The sequence below is a fragment of the Rhinolophus hipposideros genome, assembly GCF_964194185.1.
Source record: "Rhinolophus hipposideros genome assembly, chromosome: X".
Taxonomy (NCBI): domain Eukaryota; kingdom Metazoa; phylum Chordata; class Mammalia; order Chiroptera; family Rhinolophidae; genus Rhinolophus; species Rhinolophus hipposideros.
The window spans coordinates 98,479,252-98,502,029 of NC_138046.1; positions in this window are offsets into that span (position 1 = coordinate 98,479,252).

The following is a 22,778-nucleotide window of genomic DNA, read 5'->3' on the forward strand; positions in this document are numbered from 1 at the left end:
GAGACATGTAAAGAATTCTATGCAATGCCATTTATAATGCTTTATAACAGGTCGATAGAACATTATTTAGGACCTGCTTCAAGCATGAAAAAAGTAAAAACAAGCCTCTTAATGACTGAATCTTAAAAGTCTGTGTTCCCATTATTCAAGCTTAAATCATTTCTAAATGGTACCTCAATTTGAAATGCAACTGCCATTGCTTACTCAGCTTTGCCCACGAGCAGGAATAGAACGAATCTACAGCGCTCAACCCAGGGTGAGCGGTACAGCCTAGAACTGCTAAGTGCAGTGGCAGCAAAAGTTCCAGAGCATTGCCTGTCATCAAAGCTTAGAACATTCTGTTATTCCTTTTAGACAGATTCTAAGCAGGGGATATAGAAGGAAGGAGTTTATGACAGATTTTTTCAGATAAACATTTCAAACTAATTTACTGATACTAAACCTAACTTGGAAGGGAGTGCCACCAACCATTGGAAAATGGGACATTTCCAACTGCATGTGGTATTTTTTCTCCTTTCTGGCGTCTTTATGGAAATGTCATCTTAATTCGGCCATGGCAGATCCATGGATGTAATAACCATTTCCAGACACTGTGATGAGGAGAATTCTCACTGGCCTCTCCTGGAGGTAAGGAGTCAAGCACACCTAGCTCACTTTGGGTGGATGGGGTGGAATGGAGGAGTGAGGTGGGGTAGGGGATCCCGTAGAGGTGGATACTTCCTTAGCCACTGGTCAGAAAGTAAGTTTGAGGAATTTAAGAATACATTTTCTATGTAGAGCCTCTTTTCCTTCATGCCCCTCGTCTGCTTTTTTTTTTTTTTAAGGGACTAAACCATCAGCTAAATTCTTGAGCATGTACAATCATAAATACTACATTTAAATAAAATAGGATAATATGTTTTGCATACATTCAGGGAAAACAAAGAAAGATAAAGAAAAGCTCCTACAGTGCTACAGTGAACACCAATCCAAAATTTGACAAAAGAAATGTCACATCTAAAAAGATCTATTTAATACTATAATTTCTTTGTACATTGGAGATAGTTGTCTAGCCAATGTCTCCACACCTTGTGAGTTCTTACTTGTGTGTGGAGAAAGCAACAGAAACAAGCATCAGGCCTGGATCTTAGCCGTCATCCCTTTCCCTGCCTCCTCCCCAATCTACAGATGTATAAATGAGTGGCGCCATTGATGGAAGTTGAGATATGGTTCTACGGCTCACTGATGTCTGTGTGTATATGTTTTTTCCATATACACAAACTTTTAATAATCACTAATGCACCATAACATGTCCTACCTGATTCTTCCAAGAAGCAGAAGAATCAGTCACAATCTGTCAGAAAACAACTGTTTGCCAAGGAACTCTTCCAGAAGTACTAACCTTTGTTTAATGTTATTCAAATTTGTTATTGATACGTTATTCAAAGGATAAATGGGATAGCATTGATGCATTCATACTAAGAAATATTGGCACTGTGCTAGGCTCTAAGGATACTATGTTGAATGAAACAGAAAAAGCCCCTGTACATCCATAGTTTATTGTCTAGGAGAGACAGATAAATGAATTATAACATATTTAGGTTCAGTTAAGAGTCCTGATGAGTGCTGTATAAAGCATAAGTTTGTTTTATTATCTAAGGAACCTAATTGCCATTGAAAACTCAAGGAAGGCCTCTCTGAGAAGTCATCATGTACAATATGTCTTGAAGGATGAGAAGAAGCCAGACATGGAAAGGGCAAAGACAAAGATGTACAAAAGCCCTAAAGTAAGCACTTGGGTGTTTTACGGAATTACAGGAGGTTAGAAGCCCATAGCATAGGGAAGGCAGAGCAGGCTACTGGAGTGGACTTTGTAGAGGAAGGCACAGGTCAGTTCCCAAAGGACTCGAGATACTATTTTTTAGGCACAATGGGAAATCCTTGTCAAGATGCGGGGAGGAGATGGCATGATCCAGGTGACACTTCTAGGAGATTACTCTGCAGTTTACACAGAACAGATGTGTTGGGGAGCGAATCTACTCCCCTTTCCCTCTTGGTTCTCATGGCTGGTCACATAATTAAAATGACATACAGCAGATTAACAGGAGAAAATCAAATTTAATACATGCACACAGAGAATTCTATTCTGATTCTGCATCTACTCATGCTCAATGAATACCAACTGGCAGAATTTCTTCAGAGCAAATTGGGGATAATGAGTTGACTGCCTCTGCAGTATTTCTTCTTGAGTCAAGTGATTCCTCTGAAAAATATGATTTAGTAAATCCTCATTTTTTTGTGTGTGGGAGCTGTTTAATTGGAGGGTTGTGAAAAATCTCCTGGAAATGATGTAATCTATCCAACAAAGGTTCTAGTTATGTTCTGGGAATTCAACAGTCAGGAAAATTGTGTCCCTGCCCATGAGACAGACTCTCTCAGAATCTATGGAGACCACCTCACCATTAGTTTGTTACCTAAAGAAAAACTGGCTGCTACAGACTGTGGTCCAGATGTATAATCCCAGACGAAAACAGACACTGAAGCCACAATTCTGATGACAATCTAAGCCAACTTAAGTTTATTTATTCATTCTTCATTGAGCCCTATGAAGAAAGTTGAAAAATATTAATTACAGGTTCAGATAGTATTTTTTACATGTTTCCTTTAATGTCAAAATAGACATCAAATCTAGAAGGCAAGGATTCTCATCTTTAATTAATGGTTTTCAGTAATACTACAAATCTATCACTTTCTGCAAATCATTCCAATATGCACTATCTCATTTAGTTATATGGGAATTTAACTTTGATTGTAGGGTTCAGTTCTAGTACCACTTCAAAAAGAAGGTGGAATTTGAGCTGACCCTTATGGGGGGAGGCGTGAAATCTGCATGAGTGCTTTTCTGTGAGAAGATTGCATCTCTCTACATCTAAAGTATGTAGCCCCCAACACAGTACTGTTGATGCCAATGCAGGTGCCCGGACCATTCCTCCCTCTTAATGCCCTTTTACCCTTTCCACTATGGATGTGCCATGGCCGTTCCTCTTACCACTACAACACCTGCCTGCTGGGCCTCTTTCAATATGGGAATATGGCAGAGGGTTTTGTGCGGCACTGCCTAGCCTGGGAGTCCAGAGACTTAAGTTCTAACCCTAATTTGCAATAGCTGTACAATATTTGACTAATTTCATCTATTAAAAACTAAGCAGGGTGGTTGGCAACATGATCCCTTAGGTGACTTCTTTGAGTGTAGGGCTGTTTACAGACATGTGGACAGGGTTAGGGAAGGATGTTGAGGCACCCAGGGACCTGCGCCAACAGAAGCCTGTACCACACCTGAGGGGACAGGCGTTCTGGCAGCTGGCAGCAGGGGTCCTTGGCAGGAGCTGTAGCTGTGGAGGGGCAGAGCCACTGCCATAAATGCCCTAGTCGGGAGGAGGTGAGAGGAAGCAATTCCATGACCTTGCGCCCTTCCTGCCCTCTAAGATCCTGCTGACACCTCCCATTGGCCAAACCCAACAGAAGCCTGAGTTCAGAGGGGCCCAGGTGATGTACATGGCAGCGCTCAGCCTCCCGGGAGACAGAGAAGAGCACAGCATGGCTGTCAGTGTGCCCAGGGGCAGATGGAACATATCCCCCAGAGACCCCAAACCATGATTTGGTTGATCTTTTTGCAAAGTGACGGATTCTAGCTGCCATTTATTTGTTTGATTGTTTATTTATTTAAATAGCCTTTATGTCTATCTCTTTGCAAATGGTCTCTAGTGATCTGCTGACAGAGTATCTCTTTTACAAATCAGCCAGTTGAAATGCACTGTGTCTTTAGCTTGTGTTTGTTAAATTTAACAAATAATATTAGGTGACTTTTCTGCAAGCCCTCCCAAGGGACCTGCATGGTATAATAGGACAAGTGGTTGTATCTGCAGCCGGAGATGAGGACACAATTGACATTTAGATTTTCACATGGTTTCCCCAGACAATGTCATGCTGTGAAGAGCAGCACAGTTGCCAAACTGAAAATCAGAGAATCAACAGAAGTGCACACTCCATAAACGTGAATTTGGGGAGGCTGTATACATAGCAAGGACCGTGTGAAGTGAGAAAAAAAAGGGACATGCCATGAAGTCCGGGCAGAGAACGGGAATGGAAGGATAAGCCTCGGCTCCCCTGTTCTATTCCTCGCTCCTCACAGAAGACCGTGTCTTCCTGGAGATGGTACAATTTCAGACCTTGTGTAAGAGGTATGTGGGGAGTCCAGGGTGTCCACATCCGTGAGTGACTAGTCAGTGAAAACAGGAGGGAAAAGTGGACACTTTCTACCCAAGTCCTTAGTGCTCACGATGCAGTGGCTGCTGAGGTCTGATTTAACCCCTCTAGTCCAGGGAGTGAGCAGTGGTTTATGAGGTATCTTCTCGGTGATTCTAGGACAGGTGTCCCTGTTCCCAGACACCTTCAACATAAGCTTTCCTCCATCTACTCCCACCTATTACCCCTCCCTTCTCCCTGTATAAAGTCCCATATTATTACCTCCCTAAGGAAGAGCACCTGAAGGTCCCTATTAACATGTAAAGATGCTAGCCCATGTGGGGGTCACGGATTAGTGACCATTCAGATCTGGAGCATAAATGATTTTGATTAATGAGACACTAACTAACTTGGTATGGAGAGAAGACACAGGCAGGGATACTGCAGAGACACCAAGTAACGTGGTATGGAAAGAAAAGGCCGCTGCAGAGACACTAACTCATTAACTAACTAACGTGGTATGGAGAGAAGAGGACGCTGCAGAGACACTAACTAACTAACTAACTAACTAACTAACTAACTAACTAATGTGGTATGGAGAGAAGAGGACACTGCAGAGACACTAACTAACTAACTAACGTGGTATGGAGAGAAGAGGACACTGCAGAGACACTAACTAACTAACTAACTAACATGGTATGGAGAGAAGAGGACACTGCAGAGACACTAACTAACTAACTAACGTGGTATGGAGAGAAGAGGACAATGCAGAGACACTAACTAACTAAGTAACTAACTAACTAACTAACTAACTAACGTGGTATGGAGAGAAGAGGACACTGCAGAGACACTAACTAACTAACTAACTAACTAACTAATGTGGTATGGAGAGAAGAGGACACTGCAGAGACACTAACTAACTAACTAACTAACTAATGCGGTATGAAGAGAAGAGGACACTGCAGAGACACTAACTAACTAACTAACTAACATGGTATGGAGAGAAGAGGACATAGGCAGGGAGGGATGCTGCCATCAGAAATGGGGGGGCAAGACACAGACAATAGTTTAGTGGTTACCAGAGGGTAAGGGGGCTGGGGGTGGGAGATGAGGGTAAGGGGGATCAAATATGTGGTGATGGAAGGAGAACTGACTCTGGGTGGTGAGCACACAATGGGATTTATAGATGATGTAATACAGAATTGTACACCTGAAATTATGTAATTTCACTAACAATTGTCACCCCAATAAATTAAAAAAGAAAAGAAAAAAAAAGAATTGGGGGGGGGGTCAGATGTTTCACCTCAGCCTCAGGGAAGCCAGCAAAATAATACACTTGACTCTCAAAGGAGGATGGGATGTGATGAGCAGGGACAGAGAGGAGATGTGACAGGATGAGCCTTGGAAACCCAACTGGGCCCAGCTCTTCCACAGTGATGTCACTCACAGGGGCACAGTCCAGCAGTGGGGTCTCTGAAACTGAGCCCGGAAAGGCAAACACGTCCTGTTCAACCTGATCTCTGAGTCAGTCACCTGTCAGGGTTTCTTAGCCCTGTGCTCACTATCCTTCCTTGATCCTGGTTCACTGCAGGTTGTTTGCTTTTGTTACACTCCTCACAAGGTGATAAGCCCCCCAATCTACTACCCCTCTGTGGACAGAGTCCCAGAGAGCAGTTACCAGGCTCTTAGCCTCGTGTGGGGAGGCGCTGGCTCGGGTGGTGAATCGCCATTAACTTTGATTGGTTGGCCACCAGTTAGCCAACTGGCTACTGATGTAACTGTGGGGCTGCATTGATTGGTTGGTTGGTTGGCAGGCAGAGAAGTGAATGACAGACTGCGGATTGTGTGGCTACTACTGCGTGTGTCTCGACAGGCTGCCAGAGAGTATAGACTCCCCCACCTATGGCTCCGTGGGTGTTCCTTTTTGGCCTCACCATATCCTGCGTTCTTATGTGGGGAGCGGGACCAGAGGCCCCGCAGGCCACCCCGCATGACACCCTCTGACATCGTATATATCTGTTACAATTCCATTGACTATATTTCCTATGCTGTACTCCACATCCTGTGAATATACATATATATAATATACATATATATGATATATATGTGTATATATATATATATATAATATACATAATATCAAAAAAGAACTCCAGTGAGTGTGAAGTTAAATAATAGTTGGCATTCCATATTACTGAACTTCACACTCACTGGAGTTCTTTTGTGATGAGTCTTCCCGCTTATTTCAGGAGACATCTGGGGTTAAGCAGACAGGAGGTCTGTGAGAGTCCCTCAAGCTCATGTGCTCCAGTGTCACAGCCTGTGGCTTGTGTAAAGTGACCACGTGGGGCTTGAGCAACCTGCCCCTCAAACGACATGAGCTTGTCTAGGATTCCACTGTGAGGTGAAGTTAGGAAGACAAGCAAAACATTGAGAGCACTGTTCTTACCTGGGATTGTTTGTGTGTGTGTGTGTGTGTGTGTGTGTGTGTGTGTTTTGTGTGTGTCTGAAGGGAAAAGAAAGATCTTTGAACCTCATGTATATAACTAGGTGGAGTCTTTCCAGATTATGATTTACCATATAACTGTGGGGGTTCAGAATAAGCCACCGTAAGATGGTGTGTGGATTATTGTGAGCTAAAGGCAGCTGTGGCCATACAGGCTCAAGAGAAAGTTGTGCTCCCCTTTTAACTATCTAGAAGAATTTAATTTAGGAACCAAGACCAACATGAGTTATCACCAGAAATGACTTTTTATCTACCTATATGTCAAGGTGAACTAATAATTACTGAACCTATGCCCTCTGTAAAATTGCCTTCTGAAGCCCCGAGGTGTATTATCTTATCCCTTATCTCTTAGAATGTCATAAATACCTCAAATTTCCCTTTCTGTCTCTGAACCTGTCAGGTACGCAGGGTCTCTGACTCTCTCATGTATGTGGGGTTCCTGTGTGCCGGAAATTAAATGAGATTTTCTCTTGTCAAAGTGTTTCTTGTTGATTTGATTATTTGACCCGCCAAAAGAACCAGAGTAGAGAAAGGTGAATTTTTCTCCTTCCCCACATAAACCATTTTTTATCCATTTTTGGCAGAGCAAAATTTTTTAAATGTAAATATTGTACTTAAAAAAAATTCTCTATGTGAATGAACAGAATAAGGAGCTAATTATTTCCCTGAAGCTGCTAAGTGTTGCCGTTCTGCTCTATGCCCCCCTGTTGTGGTCTTACGAAATGCAGAATTGTAGAACCGCTTGAGTTGGTATTGGTAATCTTTTTATTTACAACTGATTTATAAATGCTAACTTTCACCTGATTTTAAATGCAACTTATTTTCCTGCATATACATATATATATATATATATATATATATATATATATACACACATATATGTATATATATATGTATATATATATGTAATTTTTGAGGTTACTAATTTAAAAAACAAAAGTTACAAATTTCTAATTTAGTGTCTGGATTTACAGACCCCTGACTTCTCATTAACTTCTCGATTTATAAACAGTGAACCAAAACTCCCAGTTGATAGATGCAAAATCTTCTGCTGGATTTATGCGTGTAACCAAGAGCCCTGCTATAAATCACTGTCACATTTGCAAATGTCCCCATTAGTTAGTGCTTTGGCTGCCTGATTTGAAAATACCTCTATCTCCACTATTAAATTCTAATTTGTCTTTTTAATATACAGCTCATTCTGATCATTTGTTACTACAAGCACTGATTTATAAGGGCACTGAAATAAATTTTATAACATAAATTTTAAAGGCTTTGAGTTAGGTACACTATATTTTTGAAAGCTTTATGGCTGAAAAACAATTTTCAGAAGCAAGAAGTAAATTTTACATCCTACAAAACAAAACATGGACTGCTGGCCACAAGAACGTTTGTCTTTTCTCTCTATACTGTCTCCCCACCGCTTGCATTAAGACTTCCCTTTTTAAACAAGTGCCTGCAGTTGTTGGCAGACTTCCAAGGGCAGAAGTATTAGTATTTGACCTGAACACATTGTTATGCTTACCGTGCACTTCTAAGCCTCTTGTTGAATTTGGGGTAGGCTGCAGTTTTTATCTTGGTTTTCTCTTCTGTCTGGGCTTTTCATCTGCTTGGGACACATGGGTGCATATTTGGACTTAATTCCCCACTGGGGTAGCTTAGAACACTAGCTGGGCAGCCTGTTAACTGTGTATCTGTTGAAGTTACTGTTTCCCTGGCTAAGGGCTGAGGGGCTGATGTTTATCAGTTTTATGCCCTTGCCTACTGGTGACTAAACCACTGCCCACAGTCAGAGAGAACTGCTCCCCTAGAGGATCAGGGCAAGGTCTGAGGGCACCGAGTAAGCATGAGCATTTTAGAATGATAACATTCTCAGAGGTGTTATGCACGAGAAAGGGACGCCCTTTGTATTATATCAAATCTAGCAGATCTGTGTGGTTCACTTTGTTCCTTAGGTTCCTGTGATACACATTTATACTTTTCTTCCTCTCTGGGTAGTATATACTGTCACAGGGTCACATTTGCTACAAAGGATTTACCTTACTGAATTTCCAAGAGCTGAAAAAAGATGCCCTGGTCTAAAAATAATTCTTCCTTTTCTTTTGTCAATCGCTCCCTTGCCCCATCCTTTTTCCTACAACAACCTTCCATTTTGTACAACCCTTGTGGAGCACCCTTCTAGTTGCCAGATGGGATGCTGCCTGATTCATGTATCGCTTAATAAGGTCAATTAGATCTTCAAATTTACTCAGATTAATTGTTTTTTAGCAGTAGTAAATAAACAACACAATATCTTTACTGGGAGCTCCAGGGTTTCTGCTACGTTTCCTTCTAGAGTGGCTATGTGAGATGCTACAAGTTATATCAATTTTTCAGGCCCTTAGTTTCTCTACCTTAAAGAGAAGACTTGATTAACAAATATCTGTTGAGTACCTATTATATGCCAGGCACTGTCAAAGCTATTGGAGAATGACAGATTGTTTTCTTTTTTTTTAAGATTTTTTTTTTTATTATTATTGGGGAAGGGGAACAGGACTTTATTGGGGAACAGTGTGCATTTCCAGGACTTTTTTTTTTCCAAGTCAAATTGTCCTTTCAATCTTAGTTGTGGAGCTGTTCAGCTTCAAGTTGTTCTCTCAGTCTTAGTTGTGGATGGTGCAGCTCAGCTCCAGGTCCAGTTGTCGTTGCTAGTTGCAGGAGGCTCAGCCCACCATCCCTTGTGGGACTCGAGGAGTTGAACTGACAACCTTGTGGTTGAGAGCCCACTGGTCCGTGTGGGAATCGAACCGGCAGCCTTCGGAGTTAGGAGTACAGAGCTCCAACCTCCTGAGCCACCGGGCCGGCCAAAAATGACAGATTAGTGAAGTCACAATCCAACTTCATGGATTTAAAGTCCAGAAGAAAAGATAGAATTTTTATAACTACTAAGATCAGAAATATGTTAGAAAAGTTTGAACAAATACTGTAGAAGAGGAGGAAAATTTCTCAAGGTCCCTATCAGCTTTGCAGTGCTAGTAGTTCTGACTGCAGCTTGCAACTACCAGAGGGCTTAGTTCAATACAAACTTAGTTCTCAAAGAACTGGAGTTTTGTCTTGTCTGATATTATAGCTTTCTGAGTGATTAGTTCAGAGGCTTGCTTTTGTTTTGCCCACCATGGAACTTTCTCACGGCTGGATTGGGTTCCCAGTAGGCATTTATTAAAAGCATTTAATGGCAAATAAACTAGCCCAGGCCACCTGAGAAAAGGGATAAGAGATTAGAAATTACTTTGAAATTTAAAAAGAACCAACAAATCAATATACTAATATTTGTGGGATGCATTGAAAGCGAGACAGGTTAGTTAGTATGTTGCTAGGTAGACAGGGAGGTCCCTGGTGGAATAAACAAACAAACAAACAAAAAAACAGCCATATCCTGAAACTTCAGGTTCTGAAATGTCTCCTTCACTCCAGGACAAAGATATGAGAACATGCCTTGAAGTTAATAAATTACCTCAAATACCTTTTGGCTGGACAAAGGAGCTGATCTGATAGATAGGAATGGGTTATTTCGTTAATCTCTTCAGTATGGGCAAACAGGACAAACCTGATAGATGAATTCAATTAGAAGGCTCCAGCCCCCTTCCCCAAGCAGGCAAAGGAAGGTACAGAAGTAAGAACTTTTGCCTCAGTAATGGGGCACCCCATTCGAGATCCCCTTCTGCTCGCGAGCTCTGACTCTTTGCTTTCAATAAACTATCCTCTTTTTAAAACTCTTTGCCTCTCCCTGGTCCGTGCGTCCATTCTTAGGCTTCACGAGACAGGATCCCGGCCCACACCCGAAACTGCCGGCAGATCCAACATAATTTACATCAAAAGTAGGGCTCAGAGTGAAATTTATAGCTATAAATGCCTACATTAGAAAAAGAATAACTATCTCAAAGCAATAATGTAACTTGCCACCTTTAGAAACTAGAAAAAGAAGATCAAACCAAACTCAAAGCAAGCAGAAGGAGGGATGATAAAAATTAGGGTGAAGATAAATGAGACAGGGAATAGAAAACAATAGAGAAAATCAGCAAAACTAAAGGTTGATTCTTTGAACATATCAAAAACAAAAAATGGACAAGCCATTGGCTACACAGACTAAGACAAAAAAGAGAGAAGAGACATATTTCTAATATCAGAAATTTAAGTGGGGCACCACTTCTGACCTTACAGAAATTAAAAAAGATTATAAGAGAATATTATAAGCTACTGTATGTCAACAAATTATATAACCTAAACGGAAAGGATAAATTCCTATAAATACAAACTACCAAACCTGACTTATGAAGTAATAGGAAATCTGAACAGACCCATAATAAGTGAAGAGATAAACAAATGCAAAACCCAGACCAGATGGCTTTATTGAAGAATTCTACCAGTCATTTAAGTATTAACACCAATTTTTCTTAAACTCTTCCAAAAAATGAAAGGGAAGGGAACAGTTCCTAACTCATTCTATAAGGTCAGTATTACCACATACCAAAGTCAGACAAAGACATCATAAGAAAATTAGAGAAAAAGTTCCCATATGACGATAGATGTAAAAGCACTCAACAAAACGCTAGCCAACTAAATCCTGCAGCATATTAAAAGGATTAGACACCTTGATCAAATGGGATATATGCCTGGAGTGCAAAAATGGATCTACATATGAAAATCAATCAATATTATACACCATATAAATAGAAAGATGGAAAAAAAATCCCACATGATCATCTCAACGTATACAGAAAAAGCATTTGACAAAATCCGCTACATGATTTCGTGACAAAATCACTCCACAAACTAGGAATACAAGGGAAGTTCCTCAACCTGATAAAGGGCATCTATAAAAAATTCATAACTAACATAACACTGGCCAAAGACTGAATACTTTCCCCCTAAAATCAGGAATACAACAAAGATGTCTTTTGTTGCCAGTTCTATTTAACACTGTGTTAGAAGTTCTACCCATGGCAGTTAGGAATGAATAAGAAATAAAGTGCATTCAAATTTGAAAGGAAGAAGTAAAACTTTGTGTTTAATGATGACATGACCTTATATATAGAAGCTCTAAATAATCCACAAATCTATTAGAGTTAGCAAATGAGTTCAGCATAGTTGCAGGATTTGAGATCAATATACAAATACCTGTTGTATTTCAATGCATTTGGAATGAATAACCCAAAAATGAAATTAAGAATACAATTCCAATCATAATAGCATCAAATAGAATAAAATACTTAGTAAAGAATTTAAACAAGGAATTGAAGAACTTGTATACTGAAATTCACAAAGCATTGTTGAAAGAACTTAAAGAACACCTAAACAAATGGAAAGCCATCCTACACTTATATATTAGAAAATTTACTTTTGTTACAATGGCAGTACTCCCCAAATTTATCTACAGAGTCAATACAATCACTATCATAATTCCAAACGTGTTTTTTTTTTTTTTCAGAAATGGACAAAGTGATCTGAAAATTCGTGTGAAAATGCTAGAGGCACAGAATAGCCAAAACAGTTTTGAGGAATAAAAACAAAGTTGGAAGACTCACACATTCCAATTTTGAAGCTTACTGCAAAGCTACTGTAATCAAAACAGCATGGTACTAGCATAAGGATAGACATATAGATCAATGAAACAGAAGTAGGAATCTAGCAAAAACTCATACATCTATGGTTAATTGATTTTTGACAAAAGTGTCAAGATCATTCATTCAGGAAAGAATAGTGTTTTAAAAAATGGTTCTGGAACAAATGGATATCCACATGCAAATAATGAATTTGACCTCCTATCTCACATTGTGTACAGAAAATTATTCCATTTTTAAATGGTTAAAATGATGAATTTTATGTTATGTGAATTTTATCTCAAACATAATTGACAAAATGATAAAAATACAATTCAGCAGGAAGATGACCTCTTTGAAGAAAGGAACAATATTAGCCAATAAACCTGTCAAGTGAATATGAAAAATTCACTGCTTTCTGCAATTCTAACAAGAGAATGGGCATTTAAAATTATTCATTACACTGATGCTCAGGAAAAAATAAAGGTATCTCATTTTATAAGAATTTAATTCAATTTAAATGCAGTCCTGCTCTACTATCTTTCCCATTAGGCTATTTAAAATATAAATCTGAGCAACTTCATCCTTCCACTAACATTTCTTTCTGTCACAATCATTTTATATACTCCATGCGTTGGCCAGTGGCTAGTGACATTAGACTCATTTCAATTCAGGGTCATGGCTCTTCTAATGAAAGATAGACAGACATAAACAGAATTATGTCCACCTTCTGACAAAATGCTGGTGGCACAGACACGAGGTTGGGTTTGGATGTGTTCTGTTCAACATTTTAACAAGTGAGTTGAATGAATTCACAAAAAAAGATATATGTTTGTTTAAATGCATGGATGATACAGAAATGGAAGAGTCAGCTAATATGATAGATGACAGAATCAAATGTCAAGAAGACCTTGACAAGTGGATATATGAGCTGAGATTAGCAAGGTGATGATGCATTTATATCCTGTAAGAATACATATGAATTTCTTAACTCAGGATTCAAGAAAACATCAATTGCATATATAAACAGTTTGGAAAAACCTAGCTAAGTGGTCATTTATGTTTAAACTACAACGGTAACAGCAACAAATGAATAAACAAACAAAAAACTAGAGTTTTAATTGACTTCAAAGTCAATATGTGTCCCTGGTTGTAAATCCACTGCCATGAAACTCAAATATGGAAAATGCAATGAAGCTATACAGCAAAGTTGCCTTTGGAGGATGAAATACATTCTAGAAATGTTCTTGCATTGCTTCTGATGTATGACCTCATGGACTGAACATACTTTATTTGTGTCAGGGGATACCAGCAGCATTGAATAGAAAAACGTAAGAAATTAGCACCACAAGTTCTGATTACATCTCTCTTTTTCATAGCCTCCTCATTTACTGAAATGCCTCACTTTGTTTATCCACAATAGAACTAATAAGAGCCAGCTTACAGCATTTGTGTAGGGATAAATTTGATACAGAAGGGAAATTGCATTAAATTCAAAAGTACTATCCAATGTTAATTTTAAATCATATCTTTCCATAGGTTCATCCTTAGTGGGGGCTTACGTATATTAGCACTCTTAGGATTGTGAACTTTCAAACTGTTGGGGAAATATAAATTGACTCTGGCAACTTGTACATTACCTTCAGATTTTTTCAGTGTACATGTTTTGATCAAATATTCCATTTCTATTAATCTTTCCTACAGAAATACTCAAACATATTTACAAAGATATATGTAGAAAGGATGTTTATTCCAGCAATGTTTGTAAAAGCAAGATATTGGGGAAAACAACTAAAAGGGCATTAATTGGGAAATAGTTCAGAATTATTAATGAATTATGGTATGCCATTACTCTGCAATACTGTCTTAGTTACCTCAGGCTTAGTTACCTAATAAAATACCATATGCTGGGTAGCTTAAACAACAAGTATTTATTTCACACAGTTCTATAGCAGAGAAGTCCATGATCAAGATGCCAACAGATTCTGTTCTTGGTGATCGCCCTCTTCCTGGCTTGCAGAAGGATACCTTGTTGCTATATTATCACATGGGAGAAAGGACGCTCTAGTGTCTCTTTCTGTTCTTATAAAGACACTAATCCCATCATGGGGACTACCCTCATGACTTCATCTAAACTTAATTACCACTTTCTTTTGGGATCCTGGAGTCAATCGCAATGTGGGTGCGTGAGGGAGGGTGGTTTACCCCACAGCACCAAGCAATTATTGAACACCAGCAGGGTGAGTGAGAATTCAATTCAATTCTGACACTCTACCTGGATATAGTATCAGATTCCACAGTTTAAGGGTTCAGTCCTATAAGACTGCCGCACGTCCCCCACTTCAGATGCCAGCCACAAGCCCAGGTTGTTACCTGTGCGTCTGACTGACGACTGGCTATAGGTCAGAGGTCCTCAGGACCCCCAACTTAGGTTCAATTGATTTGCTAGAGTGGCTCATAGAACTCAGGAAACCCATTTAATCACTGGATTACTAGTTTATTATAAAAGAATAAAACTCAGAAATACATGGAGATTAAACAACATACTTTTAAAGAAAGACTGGGTCAAAGAAGAAATTAGAGGAGAGATCAAAAGACACATAGAAACAAATGACAATGAAAATACATCCTAGCAAAATTTTTGGGATGCAGTGAAAGCAGTTTTAAGAGGGAAATTTATATCATTACAGGCCCATCTCAAGAAACAAGAAAAATCCCAAATAAACAATTTCACGTTACACTTTAAAGAACTAGAAAAAGAAGAACAGGTGAAACCCATGTCAGCAGAAGAAAGGAAATAACAAAAATCAGAGCAGAACTAAATGAAATAGAGAACAAAAAGACAATAGAAAAAATTCATGTGACAAAGAGCTGGTTCTTTGAAATGATTAACAAAATTGATAAACCATTGGCTAGACTCACTAAGATAAAAAGAGAGAAGACACTAACAAAATCAGAAATGAAAAAGGGGAAGTTATCACGGATACCACAGAAATACAAACAATTATTCAAGAATACTATGAAGGATTATATGCCACCAAATTCAATAACCTAGAAGAAATGGACAAGTTCTTAGAAACATTTAGCCTTCCAAGGCTGAACCATGAAGAACTGGAAAATCTAAATAGACCGATCACCAGTAACGAAATTGAACTAGTCATCCAAAACCTTCCCAAAAGCAAAAGTCCGGGACCACAGGCTTTACCAGTGAATTCTTCCAAACCTTCAAAGAGGATCTAATACCAATCCTGCTCAAACTCTTCCAAAAAATTGAAGAAGAGACAGTACTCCCTAACTCATTTTATGAGGCCAACTTTACCCTGATACCAAAACCTGATAAGGACAACACAAAAAAAGAAAACTACACACCAATATCTCTGATGAATACAGATGCAAAAATCTTAAACAAAATTCTAGCAAATTGAATACAACAATGCATTAAGAAGATTATTCATCACGACCAAGTGGGGTTCATCCCCTGGGGCACAAAGATGGTTCAACATCCACAAATCCATCAATGTGATACATCACATAAACAAAATAAAGGACAAAAATCATATGATTATATCAATTGATGCTGAAAAAGCATTTGACAACATACAACATCCATTTATGATTAAAACACCTAATAAAATAGGTATACAAGGAAAATACCTTAACATAATAAAGGCCATATATGACAAGCCCTCAGCTAATCTCAAAATTAATGGTGAAAAACTGAAGCCCTTTGTTCTACGTTCAGGAACACGACAGGGCTGTCCCCCAACACCTTTACTTTTCAACATAGTGTTGGAAGTTCTTGCCAGAGCAATCAGGCAAGAGAAAGAAATAAAAGGCATCCAAATTGGGAATGAAGAAGTTAAATTGTCACTCTTTGCAGATGACATGATGTTATATATAGAAAACCCTAAAGACTCCACCAAAAAAGCTATTAGAAACAATCAACGAATACAGTAAAGTTGCTGGCTACAAAATCAACATACAAAAGTCCATTGCATTTTTATATACTAACAATGAAATCTCAGAAAAAGAAATGCAGAAAAGAATTCCTTTTGCAATTGCAGCAAAAAGAATAATATACCTAGGAATAAGCTTAACGAAGGATGTGAAGGACCTATATGCTGAAAACTGTAAGACATTTTTGAAAGAAATTGAAGAAGACACAAAGAAATGGAAAGACATTCTGTGCTCATGGATTGAAAGAATCAACATAGTTAAAATGGCCATATTACCCGAAGCAATATACAGATTTAATGCAATCGCCATCAAAATCCCAATGGCATTTTTAAAGAAATAGAACAAAAAATCATCAGATTTGTTTGTAACCACAAAAGACCCTGAATAGCCAAAGCAATCTTAAGAAAAAAGAACAATACTGGAGGTATCACACTCCCTGACTTTAGCTTGTACTACAGGGCTACAATAATCAAAACAGCATGGTATTGGCAGAAAAACAGACACATAGACCAATGGAATAGAATTGAGAACCCAGAAATAAAACCACATAAATATGGACAGATGATTTTTGACCAAGAAGCTGAAAACATACAATGGAGGAAAGACAGCCTCTTCAATAAATGGTACTGGCAGAATTGGATAGCTACGTGCAAAAGAATGAAACTGGACTGCTATCTGTCACCATGTACCAAAATTAATTCAAAATGGATCAAAGACTTAAGCATAAGACCTGACACAATAAACTGCATTGAAGAAAACATAGGTAGTAAACTTATGGACCTTGGGTTCAAAGAGCATTTTATGAATTTGACTCCAAAGGCAATGGAAGTAAAAACTAAAATAAACGAATGGGATTATATGAAACTGAAAAGCTTCTGCACAGCAAAAGAAACTATTGACAAAATAATGAGGCAACCAACTGAATGGGAGAAGTTTTTTGCAAACAGTGCCTCTGATAAGGGTCTAATATCCAAAATATACAAGGAACTCATGAAACTCAACAACAAAAAAACAAACAACCCAATTGAAAAATGGACAGAGGACCTGAAGAGACATTTCTCCAAAGAGGATATACAAATGGCAAATAGACATATGAAAAAATGCTCAACATCGCTAATCATCAGAGAAATGCAAATGAAAACCACAATGAGATATCACCTCACCCCAGTCAGAATGGCTATCATCAACAAGACAAATAGTAACAAGTGTTGGAGAGGCTGTGGAGAAAAAGGAACCCTCATACACTGTTGTTTGGGAATGCAGACTGGTGCAGCTGCTATGGAAGGCAGTGTGGAGGTTCCTCAAGAAATTACGAATAGAGTTACCATATGACCCAGCAATCGCTCTCCTGGGTATCTACCCAAAAAATCTGAAAACATTTCTCTATAAAGACACGTGTACTCCAGTGTTCATTGCAGCTTTGTTTACGGTGGCCAAGACATGGAAACAACTAAAATGTCCTTCGATAGATGAATGGATAAAGAAGTTGTGGTATATGTACACAATGGAATACTATCCGGCTGTAAGAAAAGATGATACAGGAACATTTGTGATAACATGGATGGATCTTGAGAGTATAATGCTAAGTGAAATAAGCCAGACAGAAAAAGCAGAGAACCCTATGATTTCACTGATATGTGGTATATAAACCGAAACCAACAAAAGAACAAGACAAACAAATGAGAAACAAAAACTCATAGACACAGACAATAGTTTAGTGGTTACCAGAGGGTAAGGGGGGTGGGGGGTGGGAGATGACGGTAAGGGGGATCAAATATATGGTGATGGAAGAACTGACTCTGGGTGATGAACACACAATGGGATTTATAGATTATGTAATGCAGCATTGTACACGTGAAATCTATGTAACTTTACTAACAATTGTCACCAGAATAAATTAAAAAAAAGAATAAAACTCAGGAAGAGATGCATAGGGCAAGATAAATGGGAAAGGGCAAGGAGCTTCCATGCTCTCTGAGGGAACTAGTCTCCCCAGATATCCATGTGCTCACCAACCAATCAGGAACCTTTCCCAAACCCCCTTTTTTATGGGTGTTTAAGTAGGCTTCATTACATAGTCATGATTGGTGCCCCTCTCCCCACCCTGAATGGAGTTGGTGGAGTGGGACTGAAAGTTCCCACCCTCTAATCACAGGGATGGCTCAACTGGCAACCAGCCCTCATCCTTAGGTGCTTCCAAAAGTCACCTCGTTAACATAACAAAAGACACCTTTTTCACTCTGAAGACTTAGGCAATTCCAAGGTTTTTGGGAACTGTGACCCAAGAACCATGGAGGAAGACCAAACACTACCTTCCAGAAATATATATTTGGTCATTCAGATGACCAAATATATTTTTTTCTTATAAATCACAATATTGTATCTCCCAAAGGACCCATCTCCAAATACGATCACAGTGGGAGTTGGGACTCCAACACAGGAATTTGGGGAAGGAGGACACACTCAAACATTCATAACAGATACTATGTAGCTGTTGAAAAGAAGGAGATTTACTTATAAGGGTAGATGTCCATTAAAAGAAGTACAGCATAGGGAATATAGGCAATGATATTGTAACAAATATGTATGGTGTCAGAAGGGTACCAGACTTATTAAGGGGATCACTTCATAAGTTATTATACACCCAAAACTAATGTAATGTTGTATGTCACCTGTAATTGAAAAATATAAAAAAACTTTAAAAAAAAGCATGTCACTGTTATATAAAATGGATCCAATTTATGCAAAAATTAACTTTTATGAGTGTGAAGCATGTGCATAATACATGCATATATGTAATTGGGAGATAATTATCCATAAGTCTTACATTTTGCATATCTTGTATCAGCTTTTGTTCTGAATTATCTTTTCAAGGATATTCAGATGTCAAACAGCTTGAAACACAGAAATAGTATCTCCCTCTGGGATAAAGGACAAAGGGCAGATTTGTTTGCTGTTCAGAATAATAAAGAATGTCTCTTTCTAGGATAAATGTTGGGCAGTTTGCCAGGAGCTCACTTTAAAAGATTGTGGTTTCCTAACGTCAGGGTTCTTCTTGTATTTGGATGTTACCTGAGAAAAGAAAGGGTGCTTCAGCTTCTCTGACTTAATCAGTAACCCAGAGAGAACAGGAGCCTATCTAAATTCCTCCTAAGACAAACCATGGGGGAGAGTCATGTATAAGACCTACAAAGTTTCGAAGCTAAAGGTCAGTGATTATAGAAAACAGTGCCTGTTCTTTCTCCATCCAGATAAAATACATCTCAAAGAGTTTCAAGGTGATTCCAGACCCAACCTTATTTTTTTTACAGAAATCCTTTAAGTTTCTTAATTTTCACACATTAAAAAATGAAACACACTATACAAATGGATTTTCATGGCAGATTACATGTGGGTCCATTCCGACTAGCTCTCAAAGTGCTGCCAACATTGTCAGTGCTGCCTAAGGCGACAGCTGTTAATCACAGAGCCAATGTATTGATTTAAATTCAGTACCAATGAAAACCAAACAGAAGCAGGAACAAGAAACCAGACACAAAAATGTTTAGGAAGACTGCAAACTACTGATTCAGGTGGCTATTGTGAGAATTATGAAGATGAGGAAGGTTTTGAAACACCAGCAGTTTCTTGGAGATGTTCTCATGCAGTTGTCCTCACAGTTTAAACTTCGGGTCCCAGGAATTAAAAAATGCATCACTGAAGGGCAGCCCGGTGGCTCAGGTGGTTGGAGCGCTGTGCTCCTAACTGAGGTCGCCAGTTCAATTCCCACATGGGCCAGTGAGCTACGCTCTATACAGCTAAGATTGTGAACAACAGCTCAACCTGGAGCTGGGAGGCTGTGGGCTGCCGAGTGTTGCTGTGATTGGCCAACTGACAGCAGGTGACCAACTGCCGCAGCCCAGTGGATCACAAGGCTCATAATACCAACATGGGCTAGGAGCTCCGTCCTACACAACTAGACTGAGAAACAAGGTCTTGAACAGGAGTTGCGGGGTGGGGAAAAGGGAAAAAAAAAGAAATGCATTGACATTCTGATGGAGAAAGAATATTTGGAGCGAGTTTATGGTGAAAAGGACACTTACAGTTACTTGGCTTAATTCTTCTATACATTCTTTCCATTTGATGTAAAACTGTTAATCACTGAATTGTATGTGCACTAATTGAAACTCCTGAGGCACCAGATGTGTTTTTCAGTTACTCCTCTGTTTATATAGGGAGCCCTCACTTTTCCGAAATTGGAGCACTGTTTCAAGATTTCTTGAGGCTATGCTCACAGGCTATAGTCCTCAGATAAGGGCAAATAAAATTATTTCTAAAATTTTCAGAGACTCAGTTTCTTTTAGTTGACGTATCTTTTGCTGCCTCTGTGTAAAGGAGGTCTGACAATTAAGTTCACGAACTTGTTGCAATGTTGCTGCTAACCTTTTTTTGGTATCAGAGGGATTATTCATTATGAATTTGTACCAACTGGACACACAGTTTACCAAGTTTACTATTTGGAAGTGCTGAAAAGGCTGCATGAAAAAGTTAGACGGCCTGAACTTTTCACCAACAATTCATGGCTCTTGCAGCACAACAATGCAACCAGCTCATACAGCACTGTCTGTGAGGGAGTTTTTAGCCTGTAAACACATACTGGAACACCCTCCCTACTCACCAGATCTGGCCCCCAATGACTTCTTTCTTTACCCGAAGTTTAAAGGAAATATTGAAAGGAAGACATTTTGATGACATTCAGGACATCAAGTGTAATAGGACGACAGCTCTGATGACCATTCCAGAAAAAGAGTTCTATAATTGCTTTGAAGGGTAGACTAGGTGCTGGCATCAGTGCATAGCTTCCCAAGGGGAGTACTTCCAAGGTGACCATAGTGATATTCAGCAATGAGATATGTAGCACTTTTTCTACGATGAGTTTGCGAACTTAATTGTCTGACCTCGTACCGTGTTTCCCCGAAAACAAGACCTAGCTAGACCATCAGCTCTAATGTGTCTTTTGGAGCAAAAATCAATATAAAACCCGGTATGATATGATATGATATGATATGATATGATATGATATTACATAGACCCAGGCTTATAGTAAAATAAGACCGGGTCTTATATTAATTGCTCCAAAAGGCTCATTACAGCTGATGGTCCAGCTAGGTCTTATTTTCGGGGAAACACGGTATATTATACTTACTAAATATAACATATGCATGTGTTCTTTCTTTCTTGGGGTGTTTTTTGAAATCCAACATATTTTAGAGGAGGGATGAGCAAACTTTTTCTGCAAAGGTCCAGATAGGAAATACATTAGAATTTGCGGGCCACATTTAGGTACAATTACTCAGCATTTTCACTGTAGCTTTAAAGCAACCACAGATAACATATAAATAAACGGGTATGGTTGTTGTGTAAACATTATTTATGGACACTAAAATTAGAATTCCATACATTTTTCATATGTCACAAAATATTATTCTTCCTTTTAATTTTCAACTATGTAAACATGTAAAAATCATGGTTAGCTCATACACTACAAAAACAGGTGGCAAGCAAAATCTGGCCTATAGATGATTGTTTGCTGACCTTTGTTTTGGAGGGACAAAATCCATAGGATGAAATAAAATTTTGATGCTATCTAAAAATTGAAAATATTTTAGATTTGTGGACCTTCTCCTAAACATAATTTATCCATCCTACTGTTTTGAAGTGCTAAATTCATCACTAGGTGGCTCTGTACTCTTTGTTTCCTCTGTATTTGTAACAGCATTTCATCCATCCTCTGCCATGTATTCAACACTAGATGGCACCAAAAACGGACAATGCTTTTTAAAAATCTTTTGAAGTTAATATTTCTAAATATAAAAATTGTTTCTTATTTTCCCTGTATCACAGGAAATATATGATCAATCTCTGTTCTTATTGCCAGAACGCTAAATAATTGCTTTAATGTCAGCTTACAAAGTGGAATTTACCTATATGCCCTATCAAAAGTAGCATTTTTGTATAATACTAGATTAAAATAACGCATTTGGCTAATAGAAGCTATACTGTTAGGAGCTAAAGAAAATTAAGCTGACACATTAAAGTAGTTCCCAAGCATGTAATTCTAAATAATATTTTGCAAAGTATATAGACATGAAATAATTTAGTAATTCAAAACTTAAGTTGACTTCATTGCTTTTGTTATTTATAGTGAAATAAATCTACTATTTCTCAAATCCAAAGAAATAACATAATACACCCTCAGTGAAGTAGAATTAATCTTACAGGTCATTTGTTGACTTTGTGGGTTAAAATTGCTTTCAAAATCTCATTATTAGCACTGTTGCACTGGAGGATTTTCAGTCTGTTATTATAGAGGCAGAACTGCATTTCTTATAACAGCTTGCTACCGTGTTTCCGCCAAAATAAAACCTAGCCAGACCATCAGATCTAATGCGTCTTTTGGAGCAAAAATTAATATATGACCAGGTATTATATTATATTATATTATATTATATTATATTATATTATACCCGGTC